Genomic DNA, 18,802 nt, shown 5'->3' with positions numbered 1-18,802 from the left:
ATTAAGTATTATTATACTTGTTCATAAATGGAGGCACAGAAAGGTTAGGTGACTTGTCCATAATCGTAAAATGGATTCAGTATCAGACGTGGGAATAGAAGCTAGTAGTTCCATCTCCCCATTACCTTGCAACACAACACACTAACCAGACCCCATTCTCTATATATAGAGATGAAATCCAGAAAACATAAAATTCATAAGTTAAGTGTAAGCTGTGAAAATGTACCTGGGTAAATGGCAAAGTATTGATTTCTTTTAAAAAAAAGAGACCAGCAAATGCTCAGATAACCTTCACCTTGACACTGAAAACATTAAAAAAAGTGTGAAGGCTAGTCATCTAAATAGTTTAAATAGTCAGAACATTGCATTCGCTTTCCTTTTAATTTAAAAAGCATAATCCAGGGTATGGCATGTCTAATTCTTACTAGATCTCAAGGTATGGTTGAATGTTTGTGAATTTCTCATTGATACATAGCATGCAATCCAGTATGCCTGGACTGATTGTATAAAGATGGCCTGTTTAAAAAAAAAAAAAAAAAAATCTAAGTCTAAGATAAAATAAAGTAGAATTCCTGATTTGATTAGTTTTTAAGCAAGCAATCTTGCAACATGTACATGCAAAAAAATGGAGAATGTGTATGCACCCCACAGGAAGGGTATGTACATAGAACTGGTATGTATGTGCAAATGGGTGTCAATGAGTACGTCTACATTGGAATAAAAGACCCATAGCATGACCATGGCTAGCCCAGGTCAGGGGATTTGGGCTTGTGGGGTGCATGCTGGAGGACTGTAACATTGCTGTGTAGACATTTGGGCTTTGGCAGGAGCCCAGGCTCCACGGCTCCCCAAGCTCAGGCTACAGCCTGAGCCTGAACATCTGCACAGTAATTCTGCAGCCTGAGCCTGTGAGCCTGAGTCTGCTAACCGGGGCCAGCTGTGGGTATTTAATTGTCATGTAGACATACTCCACAGGGCTGCTGAAAAAAATCAGACCCAGAATCTGAATGTTATGCCACTTTTAAAATAGACTCATGCCCTTCAGCAACAGAAGGTCCTGATCTGCTCTGACTGAATTCAATGGCAAAGTTCTAGTTGAATGTCATGAGTGGGAAACCTGGGTTGTGTAATATGACACAAATTGTGTTAAAAGTATGTTAAGGTTACAAAATCAAGTACTCAAATGTTAGGAAATGCCATCATTAAGATTACTTGTACAAGATGTGGTAATGTAGCCTGTGACTGTCCTTGATTTTGCAACTTTAATGGTCTTATAATGTAGTTTGTGTGTGTCATTTCCTAGATATTTATTTTTTTTAAATCAAACTGACAAATTTCATGTGGAACCATACTGACACCCTCATGGTTCATCAGTGGGGCTGGAAACTTTACATCCACACACAAACTTCTGCCATTTGAGCTAATGGAGTAACTGATAGTAGTAGCAGGTTTTCATATTCCATGTGAATGAGCTACTAGAGAGACTGAGACACAATTTGCAAGTGGTTTCATGGATAGTTGCTGACAGCTAAGGAATGTTGACCCTCAAATCTTGGTTTCCATTGCGGGTCTGGAAAGGAGTGTGCTAGAGAGACTACAGACCCTTTTGGTCCTGTTCCCCACAATTCTGGCCCCTTCTGGATCTCCAGCTGGTCCCAGATTCTTCTGCTCCCAGTCCCAGTCTCCCTCTTGATCCCCATGCTCCCAATCCCCATCCATAGGCTCCTTGTTAACAGTCTCCATCCCTGCTAGCGCCTCATCCAACATCAGTCTCCCTCCACCCCCTCCCAAACACACTGGCTCCCTGTCCCCACAACCCTCATTTCCCCTGCCACTCACTGCTCACTCCTTCTCCTTCCCCGTCTCCTTCTCATCCAATCTCAGTCTTCCCTTGGACAGGGCCTCTTTCAGCCCAGCTCCCTGTCAGTTTTCTTTACCCAGCTCCTAGGCAGTGTCCCTCTATCATATGAATTCAGATGCAATAGAAAGGCCATTGGTGACTGTCCAATATTAAATAGCATTAAACAAGGTTAAGGGTTTGGTATACAGAGACCTCTGCCTGCCTAGTATCCTACCAAATGCACCATTAGAAACCGTTTTTCTTGTCTGTATCTTCAATAAACAGTAAAACATTTCAAATGCTGTAAGTATTAAGTAAGGTTTTAACAACCTCCCTTGTTCACTTTCCCTTTAGCTGGAGAGAGGTTTTTAGAAGGAAAAAACTCCTTGTTTGATAGTCTCTTAGATGGTATTAAAAATGCTAATAACTGGCCTGTGACAGGAAAAGGGAAGAACTTAGAGATGGGCTGGCGCTGACATTGCTGGTGTTAAAGTCTGATCCTGTTTCCTAGGAGGCAAGACAACACAAATACACACAAGAGGGGAGAGAAAAGAACAGCAAGGACAGAAGTTGCAGCTTGTCTCTGGCGTTGACTTTCACTGTTGGAAAAGAAACAGGAATGGCACATGGTCTTATCAGCCACTCCAAGACCTGGCAAGCTTGTACCAGCATTGGGCTTTAGAGGCTACTGCTTTTAGCTGCCACTCTGGTCACTGGCAGACAGCAGTGTTGCAGAATATGCAGTCTTGGCTGGCTAAACCAGATTCTGATTAAACAGCAGGCAAAAGGAGAGAGCTCAGAAAGAAAAGAAATAAGAACTGGAAGGAAGAGGACACATTGGCGGTGGATAGAGACACAGTCTCACATCCCAGATTGTGTGTGGGATTCAGCTAGAGATGGTGAAGTTGACTAGGGCCCCCTCTTTCTGGCCCGGTCTTATCAGGATTTCTAAGTACCAGGGTGATGGAGGCCCAAGGTCCCAAGAGATGGTGTGGGTGGCAGCCATGGTGGTGAAACTCACTCCAGTAGCCAACTTTTCTCCCTAAGTCTTTCTTTATGGATCCCAGAAAGGAGTGATGGAAGGAATAGCCCATCCTTTCATTATTTTTTCCACCAATTAAACCTAATTTCCAGCATACCAATTTCAATTAATTGATTTCTACTCCTCTTGTTTACCAATCACAATCTTAACACAGTCCTTGTGTTACATCAGCAGTCCTTTGTTTGCTCTAATTCATCCTGTCTTACTTTTGCACCTTTTCCCATCAACATTTGTTGTTATAACTTTGTGACAATCCATGAAGTGTTATGTAGTTCGTAGGATTGAGCTCACAATGAGGGTAAATATGTAGGCCCAATTATTACAAACACCACTGCCCTAGCTTCCAATCCCAGTTCCTCACTCAGGTTCCTTGTCCCAATCTACTCCCTGTGCCACATCCCCACCAGGTTTGGGTCTTTGCATTAGAGTCAGGCTACACCCTCCAGCTTTATGCTCCATGAGTACTGGCAAGGGGTTGGGGGGCAATGACAGGATAGCACCCAGGGAGCACAGAGAAGTAGGACAAAATAGCCTGACTATTGGTTTCATCTTCTATCCTGAGAAGAAACCATTCAATACATAAGACTACCTAAGTATAGTATTATAATGGGGTTTTACCCACTGCTCTTGCACCTCCTGCTGGTTCTCCTGACAAATCAGCTCTGTAGGTCCCAGCCCCCCACACACAGTTGCATCTCTCTTGCCATTAGCTCCACCTTAGGACTCACATCTCTCCAAAGCCCGTGGCGTCTGCTTCATGACACAGCCCTCTGGCCATGCCACAGTCTGTGCTCTCCTCCCTTCCGGGGGATTCTGCAGTCCCAGTCTAGCTATTTCCTTTAATAGCAACTGCAGTCCACTGTCTGGCCCTTACCTTAGGGCTGTCAGCTACTCCTTCTCCAGAGCTAGCCACTGCTCTGTCCCAGGTGCTGCCCTCCCTTGGTCTGCAGGCCAGCTCCAGCCTTGCTTTCCTAAGCTCCTGGAAATTACTACCTTTTCTGCTTGCTGCTGGCTGCCTATATAGGGCCTCTTCGGCCCTGATTGGCTGCTCCTAGTGCAGCTTCCCTAGGGCTTTATTAACCCTTTCCAAGCTAGTGTGAGGCAGCTGCCCCACCACAAATATAATATACACATAGAATGGGCAAATTCTTTTCTTACCTCTGCACAGCAGATCTCAGCTCCAACATCATGTTTTCCCAAGTACTATATAGCTGCAAAGTATTATTTTTATTGCAGGTGATGGGGCAGAGTAGCAGATGAAGCTCACTCTCTAACATAGCTGTATTGTGCTCGAGCTCACTAATAGAGCTGAGTAGAGAACAATAATTCTGTTCCATGGGCAGCTTTTGAGGTTTCACAATTTGCTTTTGTTCCACATCGGAATGAACCCAAACCCTTACAGACATTTTTGTGAGAATGGAATTGGTCAGAACATTCATTTTCATGGTGTGTGTGTCACACTCTGGTTGGCTGGTTACAGTTCTTGCTTGGGATGTGGGAGACCCAGGGTCAAGTCTCTGCTCTATAAATTTGGAGTGATCAGGGATGGAATAAAACTCAGCTTTGAATCAGGCAGCGCACAGGCTTGACTCTCCAGAGCCAGTACCCTACCCACAGACTATTGAGCATGAGCAAGTCTCTCTTGCATTCCTGGCAAAAATTTTATTGAAACAGATATGTCTCTGAAATGATTCAGCGTTGATGAAACAGCCTATTTCACTGAAAATATTCTTCAGCTCTACTCATAAGAATGGTCATACTGGATCAGCTCAGTGGTCCATCTAACCCAACAGCCTGTCTCAGACAGTGGTCATTACCAGATGCTTCTCGCACTCAGAGTTTTAGGGACACCCGAGCATGGGTTCTAGTATCAGCTTCTCCAAGAAGGACAAGGAGATCGGTTCCCAGCCCCCATTTCTGAGGGCTTGCTCATATAAAGACTTCTTTACAGTGTTCTTTCTCAATGCTGCTGAGACAGCTTCATGTTCTTTAGCCACTGCTGTTGTGAGGTACAAAACATGGTAGAAGACCTCCTATTCAAAGAGCAAAAGCTGTGCAACAGGAATACTGACTCCTCACTTCATCAAGAATTCAAGAGCTACCCTGAGGTTGCTTGGAATCTATGTACCTGGAAAAAAGAGATGTTTCAGTAAATCCCAGAAAGCACAACAATCCTGTCCGTTCCAATATTAACAATACCAGGCCTATTTCAGACCTACACAGCCTTTTAGAAGGAGATCCTGGCCTCAAAGGAGAGGGACAACCCCAATGACAACCTGCTGACCCAGGCCTGCCTCCAAATGACCATTCTGACAGCCTGGCCAAGGCATATGTGCTGGAGATGCTGCTGCATCCCCTGGCTTGAAGTAGTTTCCATCATATACAGGGTTTACAGTTTGGTTCAATGGCTCTCAATACCCCTACTGGCAAATTGTTCCAGCACCCCTGAGTCAAGGTCCACAAACAATCCTCTTTTCTGAATATGCTGCGCAAACCCAACCTCCACACTCCCTTTGGGAATCGCCTCGTGCATTTCCTACCTGCTTGGGAACTTATCATGGACAGGTGGATTTCAGAGGTGGTGGCTACAGGTTACTCTATCCACTTCCACATTATTCTTTGTTCCTTCCTTTTTCCCTTCGAGGCCCCATCGCTTCAGGATCTCTTGAAATAGGAATTTCAGTTCCTCTTCAATCTGGGAGTGATAGAGCCAGTTCCCCCAGAATTTGTGGGAAGAGTCTTTTACTCCAAATATTTCCTGATTCCCTAAAGAAACAGTGGTTGGAGACCGATTCTAGACATCAGGAACCCGAACACCTATATCCTTTTGCAGCATTTCAGGATGGAGATTCTTGATACCATAATCCCATCTCTGAACTAGGAGGGTTGGTCTACTGTCCTCAAACTTCAAGACTTGTATTCTCACATTGCTATGCACCCCTCCCACAGACATTTTTTGTGCTCTGTCGTTGACTCAGAGCATTCTCAATACCATGACCCCATGCGTTTTCACAAAGATCCTCTCACCTCTATCGAGATGGCATTGCAGTCTGTCCTTATCTAGATGACTGGCATCTTGTGGGGCACTCTGCTCCTGAGGTACCATCAGCAGGCACAGAACTCTCAACTTATTTCAGTCTCTAGGCCTCCTTATCAACCTAGAGACGACCACGCTGATGTCATTCAGAGAATAGATTTCACTGTAGCTATCCTGGCTGCCCGAACTGCCAGAGTCTATTTTCTGGGAGACAGGTTCTCTATCATATCCATCTTAGTCACTAACCTACAGCTGAGGCCTCAGTCAGCAGTGGGGACCTGGCTTGAGCCCTTATGTGTGCCCCAGCATTTATTATGACACATGAGAGACTACATCTTTGATGTCTTCAGGCTGGCTCAGAACTGTGTACCCACCAAACAAGCTCAGCCTTGACAAACAAGCTTACATACCCTGATGGGTTCTAGACTCCCTGGGTTAGTGGTAAGACTTCATGAAGGTATGTGTGGGAGTCCCATTCTTCAGCCTGCCACCAAAATGAAGCATCATAATGGATGCCTTCCTCCTCGAGTGGGGAGTCCACTTACAGAATTCCACAGTGCAGAGCAAATGGTCACCACAAGAAACATTGCTTGACACCAATGTCCTAGAACTAAGAGCAGCTCATTATGCATACCATCACTTTTCTGTGACAATCAAAGCTGTCATGTCAGGATCATTGTAGACAACAGGGCAGTGATGTACTACATAAATCAACCAGGGGGAACATAATCCCAGTCCTTATGCACAGAATCCCTAAAACTATGGAACTGGTGCTTTTTGTAGACGTCTCGATGACTCCTGCTCCTGTCGAACCTCCAGACACAGAACTCGGGCACCATGAACCACAGCGGATTCCCTTCTCCCAACCTCAAGACCTTTCTCCTCAATGATTCTCAACTTTAGTGTCGGACTGCTTGGCAGAGGGCCAGTCTGTTCTAATAGTAGGAAGCCATCCATACTTAAAACTTTCCTGCAGAAGTGGAAGCACTTTGTTTTCTGGTGTTCATATCACTCTGTTTCTGCTTCTGAAGTTCCTCTCTCTAGAATGCTGCCTGAATTACCTGCTGGTATTAAAAACAAGTGGATTTTGTTTGTCAAAGTACACCTGGTAGTTATGATGGCCTTTCATTTGCCTATTGAGGGCTTTAGCAAGGGAGCCTGGCCTCCATCCTTGATGAAAAGGGAGGGACTACCCAATGCCCTACACATGGTGAAGGACACTGGCACTGTACACTCCCTGTGACAAAGGGGGATGACCTTGTTCATAGCCCACCAGCAGCCCAAGCATCGGCCTGGAGCTTGAGCAACTTAAGAAGTAGAGAGACGAGACTCAGCAGCAGGCCACCCAGCTACAACAGCAGCAACTCCAGAAGCTAGAGGCCCAACAGCAGCAGCTGAACTGGGAGTTGGGGGTCTAGAAGCATGGCCCAGAAACTTAAAGGCGCCTGCTGGAAGTGGCTTCAACCCGAGTGGCGCTCCGCCACCATACTGGCCAAGCAGGTGTGGTGCAGCCCTTTATACATACCCTCTCATCCTGAGGGAGGGTCTAGGTCCTGTGACACCGGCCTGCCACCTTGAAGGCGGCCATCAGCCTTATGGAGAAGTTCCTAGCCGCAGAGGCCCCCGTGATGCCAGGAACCACGGCCACTGCCTGGAACTCCCTACCGGCTGGTGGAAGATCCTCCAACCCTAAGGCTGTGCCTTGCCTGACATTGGGCCATGATGAGGGCCATCGTGGCGAAGGACCACCACGACCTGTCCCAAAACCCCATTGCACACAGGCCAGATGTGACAGAGGGATGAAGGCAACACCACCAAGGGAGCTCCCAGAGGATCCATGGAGCACTGAATCTCAGAAGGATGCTGCCAAGATTGGGACCTGTTTCACTTGTGGCCGCTTTGGGCACGCCCAGCGTTAATGTCCCACCATGGATTGTTCCTTCGGGCACGTGTACACGGGAGAGGTCTGAGCCTGCCTTCATGCCTGTGCCAATGTGATGATCCCCGTAGGCCTCAACAGAAGACAAGTGCACAGCCTAGTGGACTCCAGCTGTGGACGGACCATTGTGCAGCAATGGCTCACCCTGACCACGGACCCAACCAGAGGACAAATCTGGCTGCGCTATATCTACGGGGATGTGATGACATACCCGAGCACCCAAGTAACACTGACCATGGGTAACCTGGGTGATCACCGTGGGGATCTCCCCAGTGTTCCCGTATGCTATCATCCTCAGGCAGGATTGGCCGGAGTTCAACTCAGTGCTGCAATTCCGTGACCCTGCGGTACCCACCTGAGCAGATAGCCCTCGAGGAAAACCTCCCCAAGAGCGAAGATGAGGTGCTGGATGGGAGTCGCCTGAACAACCCACCAACCCTGCCTGAGGAGGATGCTTCGGCTTGACCAGATGATGAGGAACCCCCCCCTGTTGGTGGAGAGGGCTGACTTCAGCAGGACCAGAGGGAGGACCCCATCCTTAGTCGGGCCTACGACCAGCTGGCCTATATTGATGGGAAAGCGACAGACCTGTAGCATGCAGCCCAGTGGCTGTGCTTCGAACTAATCGGGAGCATCTGTATCAGGTATTTCAAGTCCCTCAGACCCACCAACCCTGGTCCCAGTAAGTTGTGCCTCGCTGCCACCAGTGGGCAGTACTATGACATCCTGGCTGTGGGCCATTTGGGTCAAGAGAAGACCTTGGCCTGGGTCCTGGCCTGGTTTTTTTGGCCGGGAGTGCATCAGGATGTCAAAAACTATTGTGCCTCCTGCCCAAATGCCAACTGGCAACATTTCCAGGCGTCCCAAAAGCCCCCCGATCCTCTTGCCAATAATGTAAACCCTCTTGCCAATAATGTAAACCTGGTGGTGCCCTTCGCTAAAAGCATAGCCAGATACCGTTACATCTTAGAAATAATGGACTATGCCACTCAATTTCCCGAGGTTGTCCCACTACAGTCTGCTACCACTCAGAGCCTCGCAGTGGAATTCATGAAGATTTTGCCTTGGGTGGGTTTACCCAAGAAGATCCTAACAGATCAAGGGACCAATTTCACCTCTCGGCTACTGCGTTAAGCCTGGAGCCTCCTAGGGATTCAGAAATTACAGACATCTGTCTGCCATTCCCAAACGGATGGCATTGTGGAACATTTTAACCAGACCCTTAAGGAGATGCTCCATAAGTTCCTGCCAGAGGACTTCTGCTATTGGGACCAATTATTCCAACCCCTGCCTCTCGCCATCCAGGAGGTTCCACAAGCCTCCACCCATTTCTCCCCATTTGAACAGCTCTATGGATGCTGTTGGAGGCCCAGTACAATTTGAGTTGCTTGACCACTGTCCTGCAGGCCTAGCATAGCTTCAGTTGCTTGCTTGGCTATTCTGACCTCTCTAGCATGACATCTTCCAGTTGGCAGAGACTGAATAACCTTATAGATGTCTCAGTTTCTGCATACCACAGCACATAATAAGACAAAATACAGATACTGTATGCTTGCAGCTGCACATAGATAATGATGATGATGGGAACCACAACTTATCCTTGAATGTCCGGGGGTACATTGTTTTATTGCCAAGGGGCATATTTTTATTCCACCCTCCTATCACCAGATGTTGTTTTGACAATCCTAGTTATCATGATGAGAATGGAATGTAGTTAAGAGTGGAAACCCAATGTAGGTAATTAGCATATATGATAATGAGAGAGATAATTAGGTGAAGGTTTTTATGGAAGGGTGTAAGAAATCACCATTTAGACAAAGGGGGGTGCTCCATCAACACCTGACTCCACAGAAAGTACTGCTGGTTGGCCCAGAGGATCCACTGACTCCCTGGCGGGGCCCCTGAAGAAAGTTGTTCCTATATACAGCCTTCTGAGTGACTGCTTAGCTCTCCAAGCTTAGTGAGTATGATATATTGTAGTTAATTTTAGGCTTTGTATCTAACTAGTATATTTATAGAAAACCTTGCACATTAAATCTTATTGATCCGCAAATCGGGCGTACCGTGTCTCACTGGTATCCATGCTGATCACAAAGTGTCCAGAATCAACAGATGCCAGCCATGGGGACTATTGGATCTAATATGGGAGACCAGGTCCCCACCACTGATGATCCAGAGGAACCCCTGCCTGGGGACACCCTCACCATGAAGCAGCGGAGACAAGCCTGGTGTCTGCTGGAGGCCTTCCCCAGAATATTCACCACTGTGCTGGGACAGACCATAGGGACCCAACACATCATTCAGGCCAACCCAAGGAAGGTGGTCCATGAAACAACCAGGCACTCTCGCATTGTCTGTGAGAAGGGGTGGAGCAAGAGGTCCAGGTGATGCTGGACTTGAGAGTCAGAGGGAGGTCACAAAGTGAGTGGCGCAGGCCAATAGTGTTAACCTCCAAGCCAGATAGAATCCACCTATTCTGTATTGACTTTTGGAGAGTCAATGCCATTTCAAAGTTTGATGCTTACCCAATGCCTCAGGTGGATGAGCTTCTTGACTGTTTAGGGGAGACCTGCTAAATCACCGCCCTGGACTTGACTAAAGGAAATTAGCAGATCCCACTGGAGCTGGGTTCAAAGGAGAAGACAGCTTTCTCCACACCCAGCGGGCTCTACCAATTCACTCGGATGCCCTTCAGCCTCCATGGGGCCTCCATGATCTTCCAGCGGCTGATGGACTGATTATTGTAGCCCCACACTGAGTACACCGTGGCTTATTTCGACGATGTCATGATTTGCAACTGCCACTGGGAGAACCAGTAGAACCAGGTGGTGACCATCCTGCAGACTTTCCAGAGCACTGGGCTGATGGCCAAGCCCAAGAAATGCTGGATTGGCTGCCAGGAAACCACTTACTTGGGAGACATCGTTGGACAAGAGAAGTTACGCCCACTAGTTGGAAAAGTCCAGGCCATCCAAAACCATCGGCCCTGACCACGATAAGGTAGGTGATGCAATTCCTGGGACTGGTTGGGTATTACCAATGGTTTATTCCTAGCTTTGCCTCGATTTCCACCCCCCTTGGTGAAGCTCATAACCAAGGACCAGCCACAGTGAGTCCATTTGTCATCCAACTGCGTAAAGGGTTTCCAGACACTGAAGGACCACTTGTGCCATGAACCATTCCTGTACAGCCCCGACTTTACCTACAGCTTCGTGGTACAGACGGATGCCTCGGCAGTAGGAGTTGGCACTGTCATCTCCCAGACTACTGATGGTGAGGAACATCTGGTCTTGTACATTAGCCAAAAGCTGTTTCTACAGGAGCAGAACTACTTGACCCTCAAGGAGGACCTATCAGTTAAATGGGCAGTGAAGGACCTCAGATATTACCTCCTGGGGGACCTCTTCATCATGGTGACCAACCATGCACCCCTCAAGTGGTTCCAGACTGTGTAAGACACCAGTGCATGGCTTATGAGATGGTACCATTTGCATTCATCTTACAGCATCAAGCAGATAAGGAGAACACCAATGGCGATGGTCAATCATGATTGGGTAAGGCAGGCCTGACCAGCCCCAAAGCTCTGGAGCTGGACTTGAGGGGTGTGTGTGTGTAGCGAGGGGGCATGGCCTTTCTCAGAGAGTGACAGGGATAAACCCTTGCCCACTCCCTGGTGGGTGGAGCCAGGACACTTGCACCCATGCCACCAGAAGCAGAAGAACAGGACAGGAAGGGGAAGCATAAAAGGTGAGCCCTCTAGCTCAGCTGGGCTGGAGCTGCCAGAGGAGAAGGACGTCTCTTTCCCATCATTGGTGCCCAAGCCTGACTGCCACAGTGCTGAGGATCCAGAGGAGCTGCCAGCTCTGCCTTCCACCTGGGACACTGAAGAGCTGTTGGGGAGCTCACCGTCTACCCCAGAGAGACAAACAACGACCCCGAAGTCCAGGTACCCCAGGGAGGCAATGTAGGAAGTAGCGCAGGAAACCAGACAGTTGTCTGGTTGTGTTGTGACCCCATATTGGGATCTCACTGACCTAGTGGCGGAACCCTCTGCCATTGTTAGGGCTCTGGCTGAGACACAGTGGAGTAAGGCGGGGCCGGGTCCCACTCCCACCTCCCCTGCTGCTGACCCCACCTCTGAGGTGGCAGCTACCTCATCATAGGCCAGGAGGCCTGATTGCTGGCTCTGCCCTGCCCCAAGGCTGGAGCCCCTAGATTGCCTGAGGGGCCAGAGCCCTCAGACTGCTTGCCAGCTCTGCCCTGCCCAATGAACGCTAATTCCCCCTTTTGAGCTTTTGTCCCCATAGAAGCACTATAGTGAATGTGTGTGGCCTCCCTCCCAGAGAGACAGGGAGGGATGGCCCAATGCCATACAAGGGCCTTTCAGTTTTTGCCCACCCCACCACACCCAGATTCCTTAAAGGGTTATGTAATTTGTTTCTTCATATTCCCCCACCTCAATGGGGACCTTAATTTGATCCTCAGTGCCCTAAGGAACCCCCCATTTGAACCTATGGCCACCTGTTCGTTCCACTACCTCCCCTTTCTGAACTCATTCCTGGTTGCCATCACATCAGCTAGAAGAGTGAAAGATCTTGGAGCGCTCATGGCTGACCTGCTTTGCACTACCTTCTACCCTGAAAAGGTCATGCTCTGCCCCCATCCGCAATTCCTCCCAAAGTCCTCCCAGGACTTTCAAATCAATCATGTGCCTATCCTCCAGAGTTTTTTCCCAAACCTCACCCCTCAGGAGACAAGGCTAGCCGTCACACTTTAGATGTTCGGCAGGCTCTTGCCTTCTATCTGGATAGGGCTAGAATCTTTAGGATTTCTTCTCGACTTTTCTGGAAGATAGAAAGAACAATCTAACTCTTCTCTGAGATTCTCTAAGATTCAGGTTGCATCATAGCTTGGTACAATGTCACTTGTACCACCTCCATCCCTCAGAGTGACAGCACATTCCACGAGGGCTCAGTACACTTCTGGTGCCTTCCTCAATGATGTTTTCATCATGCAAATTTGAAAACTCAGTCCTCCATTCATGCGTTCTCCCGACCTCAAGCTAACTTACCTGAATCTAGGATGGATATGACCTTTGGTGATGCTGTTCTCCCACTGTCTTGGATCTGCCTCATCAGCACCCACCTCTGTGTTGAGTTATTGCTTGAGAGTCTCCCACAGTGAAGCACCCATAGGGACATATACTTAAAGAAGAAGGAGAGGTTACTCACCTTTCATTAACTTGAATTCTTTGAGATGTTTTATCCCTGTGGGTGCTCTACCTCCCACCCTTCTTCCCTTCTGCTGTGGAGTCTGGTGCTCTGTAATGGAGAGAAGGAACTGGAATGATACTGGACCTGTTCCTCCCTCTGTGCCCTTGCTTGGGGCATGAGGCTGCATGGTGAACAGGTGCAGGTCTGTGGCCACTGTTAATTCAAATCTCTGATCGAGAGTGTGCAGGCGGGTGCACGTCCTATGATGGAGCACATATAGGGAGAAAACATCCTGAAGAACTCAAGTTACTGAAAGGTAAGTGGCCTCTGCTTAGACAACGTTAGTTAGTAACTTTATATTCAAGTGCTTGAGCACCTAGCAGCTCCTGTTGACTTCAATGTGGAGTCAGGGTATCACCAATTGGCCTTAACCTAGCTACTCTATGTGCATAGTCTCCCTTTTAGCAAAGTTCAATATTATGTTAAAATTACAACCAGTTTTCATTGGAGCTCTGAATAGAAGCATATTTCATAATTTTCCACCTTCTTTATATGTCTATTTGTGTTTTAAAAACAGACAGCTGTCCTGCTATCATGTCACTTGGGCCATGGAGTTTGTGTACTGGTAGGACAACCTCTTTCAGGATCACCAATCTCCTTTGACCGAATGCTGCTGTTTACTGGGCATAAATGGAAGGTGGGTTTGAATGGAGATATGGAGTTAAGCCGAAGTGGCAGTCCTAGTGCTCTGATGTACCTATGAAATTCACAATGTCTGAATAATCTGTGTCTTGCTGTTGATCTCATAGTTATGCAAGGAAATGGTCCCGCTGCAGGAGAATAGCCATAGATGGAAATGCAACCTTCACAGAGGAGATGGAAGCTAAAAGTTGCATAGTCATTGCATAGTATGGAACAGGGTGGATAAAAATTCATGATTTTTTAAAAATAAATTAAAAATATCAGATTTTCTTACATTTAAATTGGATTTTTATTATTTAAATTAAATACATATTTCTTTTTAAACATAAACCTATTTAAAATTGCATTAGAAATTATGACAACATATATAAAATAATTTACACTAACTAAAAATATTAAGCAGTACATGTTTGCTGCTGAAGTTTTAAAGATAATCAAACCGCTGAACTAGTGGAAGTCACTGGGTAAGCACCTGGAACAAGAGTGTGTTGAACTGCTAACACAGTTTTTGACAGCAGTAACCACTTCTGCAGGTGCAAGGATTATATATACTTCACATCAGTTTATTCAGCTAGTTCAGTTCAATGACTAGTTCATTCAAAGTTAAGAAATCAGTGGACAGTTGAAAAAGCAGAAAAGCTTGTTTTCCTCTTCTTATATATATAAATAAACACTAGGTGTGAGAAAATGAGATTCTACTAGTTCTAAAGTATTAAAGGACATGGTGACCAAAAAGAATTGCTTCAAGTCACCAACTACAGATCATACTTTCTTAGTTTAATAAATCAGTGGGTTTTAATTGCAAAATGTGTTTGGATAGCTTTATTTCTCATGTATCCAGCATATATAAGTAATTTTAAAAATACTGCTTTTGCACATTTCTATTTGAAATCTAGTTACCTTCCAAATACAGCTTGACACAAATCACAAGTAGTCATCATCTAATAAATAAGAAATACATTGTTCGCCATCTTCTAACAACAAAATTTAAAAATTAAGAATCTAAATAAATGTATGTTAAGGTAAATAAATGGTTAGAGCTATAGTGTATCCTCCTGTTTAGCAAAAAAGTGATAAGTCAAATAAACATGTTTTAATGTCTGCTGACCACTGAGTATCAACTTTTGTTTTGGAATATAACAAAAAAGTACAAATAAAAACAAGATTAAAATTCATTATTTAAATCAAGGTTTCCTGCTTGCTGATTTAAATCATGATTTAAATCAGGGAATTAAATCATTTTGATTTAAATCAATTCACCCTGGTATGGAAACATTGGTGCTGCTAGTCTCATTAGGAAGAATTCTGGAAACAAAACACAAAGAGCTGAAATGAGTCCTCATACTCACAGTCCTGTGTGCTCATTATAGCTCCCAGGTGTTGTGGTGCTGATTTGATTGCTGAATGCCAATGCATCCTTGTGAAGCAGAATTAATTATTATTGTAAACACATCTGTAGCTAAAGCCATCTTCATATTTTGAACTTGATTTTTCTTTCCCTTCTATCTTCTCAAATGCATGTTACATTCTATAAAGTTTTCTCTTCTTTACATTGCAATGTGGTATACTGATAGGGCACTGGGTTTTTTTTTTTGGTTTTTTTTTAAAGGGTGGAAGTTGAAAGGCCCTCTCCCTAAACTGGTGTCTGATTACCTGAACAAGAAATGTGATCCAGATGAGTTAATAACGCACACTTTGCCTTTTGATAAAAATCAATTAAGAATTCGAATTGCTGCAGGCAGGGAAAAGGTGAGATATTTTATTTATTCATCTAAACAATGATTTCTTGAGTCAGTCTGATGTATGAATTTCTAGAGAGAGATTTTGCCATTTCTTCACCAATTTTTGTGATAGATAAGAGATGGATTCAAAATGGAAACTGATCCAGATACCAGTTTTTTACACACTTTCAGAATGTTTGTATTTGAAGCTTGTGTCTATCTGTTATAAGGATTTTAAACAACAATCCTGAATCCAATCACTCATGAAACTTGAAGAAGCCTGAGATAAAGATCTGAACCCCATGACTCAGGTCTATTTGTCATATAGAAAGTGTAAATAGCAAGACAGTGGCCTGTCGCTGTGAGAGTTCTGAGTGCTTGGAAACTCTGAAAATCAGGCAACTTATTTTAGGAGCCTAAATACTTAATTTAGGCACCTAGCTTTAAGTACTTATATCTAAAATTTTGTCAATACAGCCTACATGAAGATTTAAGAGAAATTATCCTTCTTCTCTGGAAAAGGGTTACTTCTGTTTCAGTGATCACTTTATGTGTTGCATAGCTTACAAAGTGGAAATGTGAAAATAACTGAAGAAGGAGAATGGTCTTGTTGTAATAGATATCCAATGTCAGCATACAGACAATAATTCTCTCTTGATATATAGGGCATTATTTACATGTTTGAAGTACATCTTGATGTCCATGGAGCAATGTTTGGCAAACAAGTTAATTCTTTCATTTTCTGTTTCAGGATTCGCATTCTCCTGTTGTTTTAAAATCCTGAGAGATGATGAGTGGGGTTTGAGCAGCACAGTGCTTCTCCTCCCGAATCATGTGCTTGACTCCTTCCCATTGTAAAATCAACATGCCAATAAAAATGTTGACTAATCTTTGCTTCTAGAGATGTATAAGTCTACACCTGGAAACATCTGAATAAATTTAAGAGCCATTTTTGTTTGGAACTAAGAATTCAAACATCCGTCTATAGTTTTGAGGTGGATGAAAGCGTGCAGAGCATGTAGGAAGGAAGTTATCCTGGGGATGGGTCTACTCCAAGTTATTCAGAATTAAACTAAATTACCACTCCATCTAGTAATTACAATAGCTCTCCTGGAACATCTCCGAATAACACTTTTGTTAGCATGGGTTTCACATTTTGATCTTAAGTTAATGTAATGTTTAATTAAATGTATGAAAACTAGTTTTCTAATTGCTTCTTGCTTCACATGTTCTCTTGTAATCTCTACTACAAACATTGTAAAAATGTATCAGGATCAAAAGTAAAGTTAACTAATTCAAACTTTGTGTTGTGCCTCCTTGACAGGTGGGGATGCCATAAGCATTGATTACTGTTATAAGAGAAATTCTCAGCATATTGATCAGTGTGCTGCTGTCTGCTCTCCCCTCAGTATATTGCCCTGCTGAGAAACCACCAAGAAACTTGCTTGTGTCTGGGTGTACCAACAGTGCTGTAGGCTGACAATCTGCTCAGAAGGCGCACCAAGTCCTCTTGCCTGTTGACATAATGCCACTGTTCTGTCTCAGAATTTGGAGTTCTATGTATAGTCTCTAGTTTCAGATGTAGACCCCCCCCCCCACCAACTCTGTGACCTCACCTGACCTTCCTGTATAGATTATACCCAGGTAAGATGGGATCCCAATGATCAATGTCATTCCACCATATTTCAGAAATGCCTGTTTATAGAGGCACAGTCATAGAAATATAGGGCTGTAAGGGACCTCAAGAGGTCATCTAGCCCAGTCCCTGGAGCCAAGGTAGGACCAAGTAAACCTCAACCATCACTGACAAGTGTTTGCCTAACCTGTTCTTAAAAGCTCCAGTGACAAGGATTCCACAACCTACCTTGGAAACCTGTTCCAGTGCTGAGCTATCCTCAGAATTAGAAAGGTTTGTCTAGTATTTAACCTAACTCTCCCTTCCTGCACATTAACCCCATTACTTCTTGTCTTACCATCTGCAGACATGGAGAACTGTCCTCTTTATAACAGCCCTGGCCATATTTGAAAACTGTTACCAGGTCCCCCCTCAGTCTTCTTTTCTCAAGACTAAACATCCCCAGTTCTTTTAACATTTCCTCCTAGGTCTAAACCTTTTATCATTTTTATTGCGCTTTAACTTTTTTCCAGTTGGTCCACATCTGTCTAAAAATGTGACACCCAGAAATAGACACAGTATCTAGCTGAGGCCTCCCAGTGCTGAGTGGAGTGGGACAATTACATCCCATGTCTTATGTCCGCCACTCCTGTTTATATACTCCAGAACAATACTAGCCTTTTTAGCAACTGCTTCATGTTATTGACTCATGTTTAGTTTGTCATCCTCTCTAACCCCCAAGATCCTTTCCCATACTCCTAGGGTTAAAGGATTAGGTCAGCTGGTAGAATACTTGTTTTAGCATGTGAACAGTAATGGGATGGATGCTTGTGTTCTCCAGCAGGAGGCTGTCAGGGTGAGTGGTCCAATTCTTTGCTCTTTCTGTTTAGAAGGTGTTGTCAGCGGGAGGGGGAGCATCTCCAGTGACCCTTTTCCCTACTTGGCTTCCTAAGAAACAAGCTATGATGGGGTGGAAAGCTGCTTGGCTCTGGCCCTCATCTGCCTCTCAGCAGCCAACACAGTGAGGTGAGCAGTAGCAGGATCAATTTCCGTGTTCCTGAGCCTGCTGTGTTGCAGAGGGAGGAGCCACCCTTGCTTGTTGCTCTGTTCTGCTTTGCTTAAGGCCCCAGAGCCCTCTCTCTGACATCCTGCCACAGGGCAGGTCAGTCACAAGGGGGTGGGGGAGAGAATTAGCTCATGCAGTGAAGCGCTTGAGAAGTAGGTGAACCAATGCCTATAGACTCCAGACTGTCCGCCACTCCCTGCAAGGTGGCCAGCCCACATCCTTCACTCTTTTTGCCTTCTTCTCCCCTTAGCCATCAGGCAAAAGGGCAAAAGCCATCCTCCCAAGGCTGGGTGGTAAACCCCCACACTGGCATCATCAGCACCAAATTCTAACCAGCACACAGGAAGCATGCCTTCTATGGATGTTTGGGGAGAAACAGGCTGCTGTGGGACCTTTGTGGCCTATGGCATGACATGGGCAGGGCAGGGACAGTCTCCAGTCAGCAGGATGAGCCTAAATGATAGAGACATTGCTTCACATTGTTTTCCCATCTATGGCAGTCAGGTAAAAGAGCAAGTCCCTTACAAAGCCAGAAGTAATGGGAGCCACCAATGGGATCAGGAGCTTCAGTAGGCACTTGTCTCTGGGTAGCCTCACTCTACTGGCCTTACAAGAGTCAGCCAGGGT

At 45.5% G+C, this 18,802-nt stretch overlaps 1 long non-coding RNA gene across 1 annotated transcript in view; it reads left to right on the top strand.

Annotated features, from left to right (window-relative positions):
* Positions 1–16,768, top strand: part of LOC137166512 (uncharacterized) — a 78,109-nt gene extending 61,341 nt beyond the window's left edge. The window contains exons 2-4 of the long non-coding RNA XR_010923723.1: positions 13,649–13,768; positions 15,383–15,522; positions 16,246–16,768. This is a non-coding gene — a long non-coding RNA (uncharacterized lncRNA). The remainder of the gene's footprint in view (positions 1–13,648; positions 13,769–15,382; positions 15,523–16,245) is intronic.
* Positions 16,769–18,802: the final 2,034 nt, after the last annotated feature.

The sequence above is a fragment of the Emydura macquarii genome, unplaced genomic scaffold, assembly GCF_026122565.2.
Source record: "Emydura macquarii macquarii isolate MOO-44397 ecotype Brisbane River unplaced genomic scaffold, CSIRO-AGI_Emac_v2 contig_2863, whole genome shotgun sequence".
In the NCBI taxonomy this organism is placed as follows: domain Eukaryota; kingdom Metazoa; phylum Chordata; order Testudines; family Chelidae; genus Emydura; species Emydura macquarii.
Note: the sequence above shows the minus strand (reverse complement) of the source record. Positions and strands in the feature narration are given on the sequence as shown.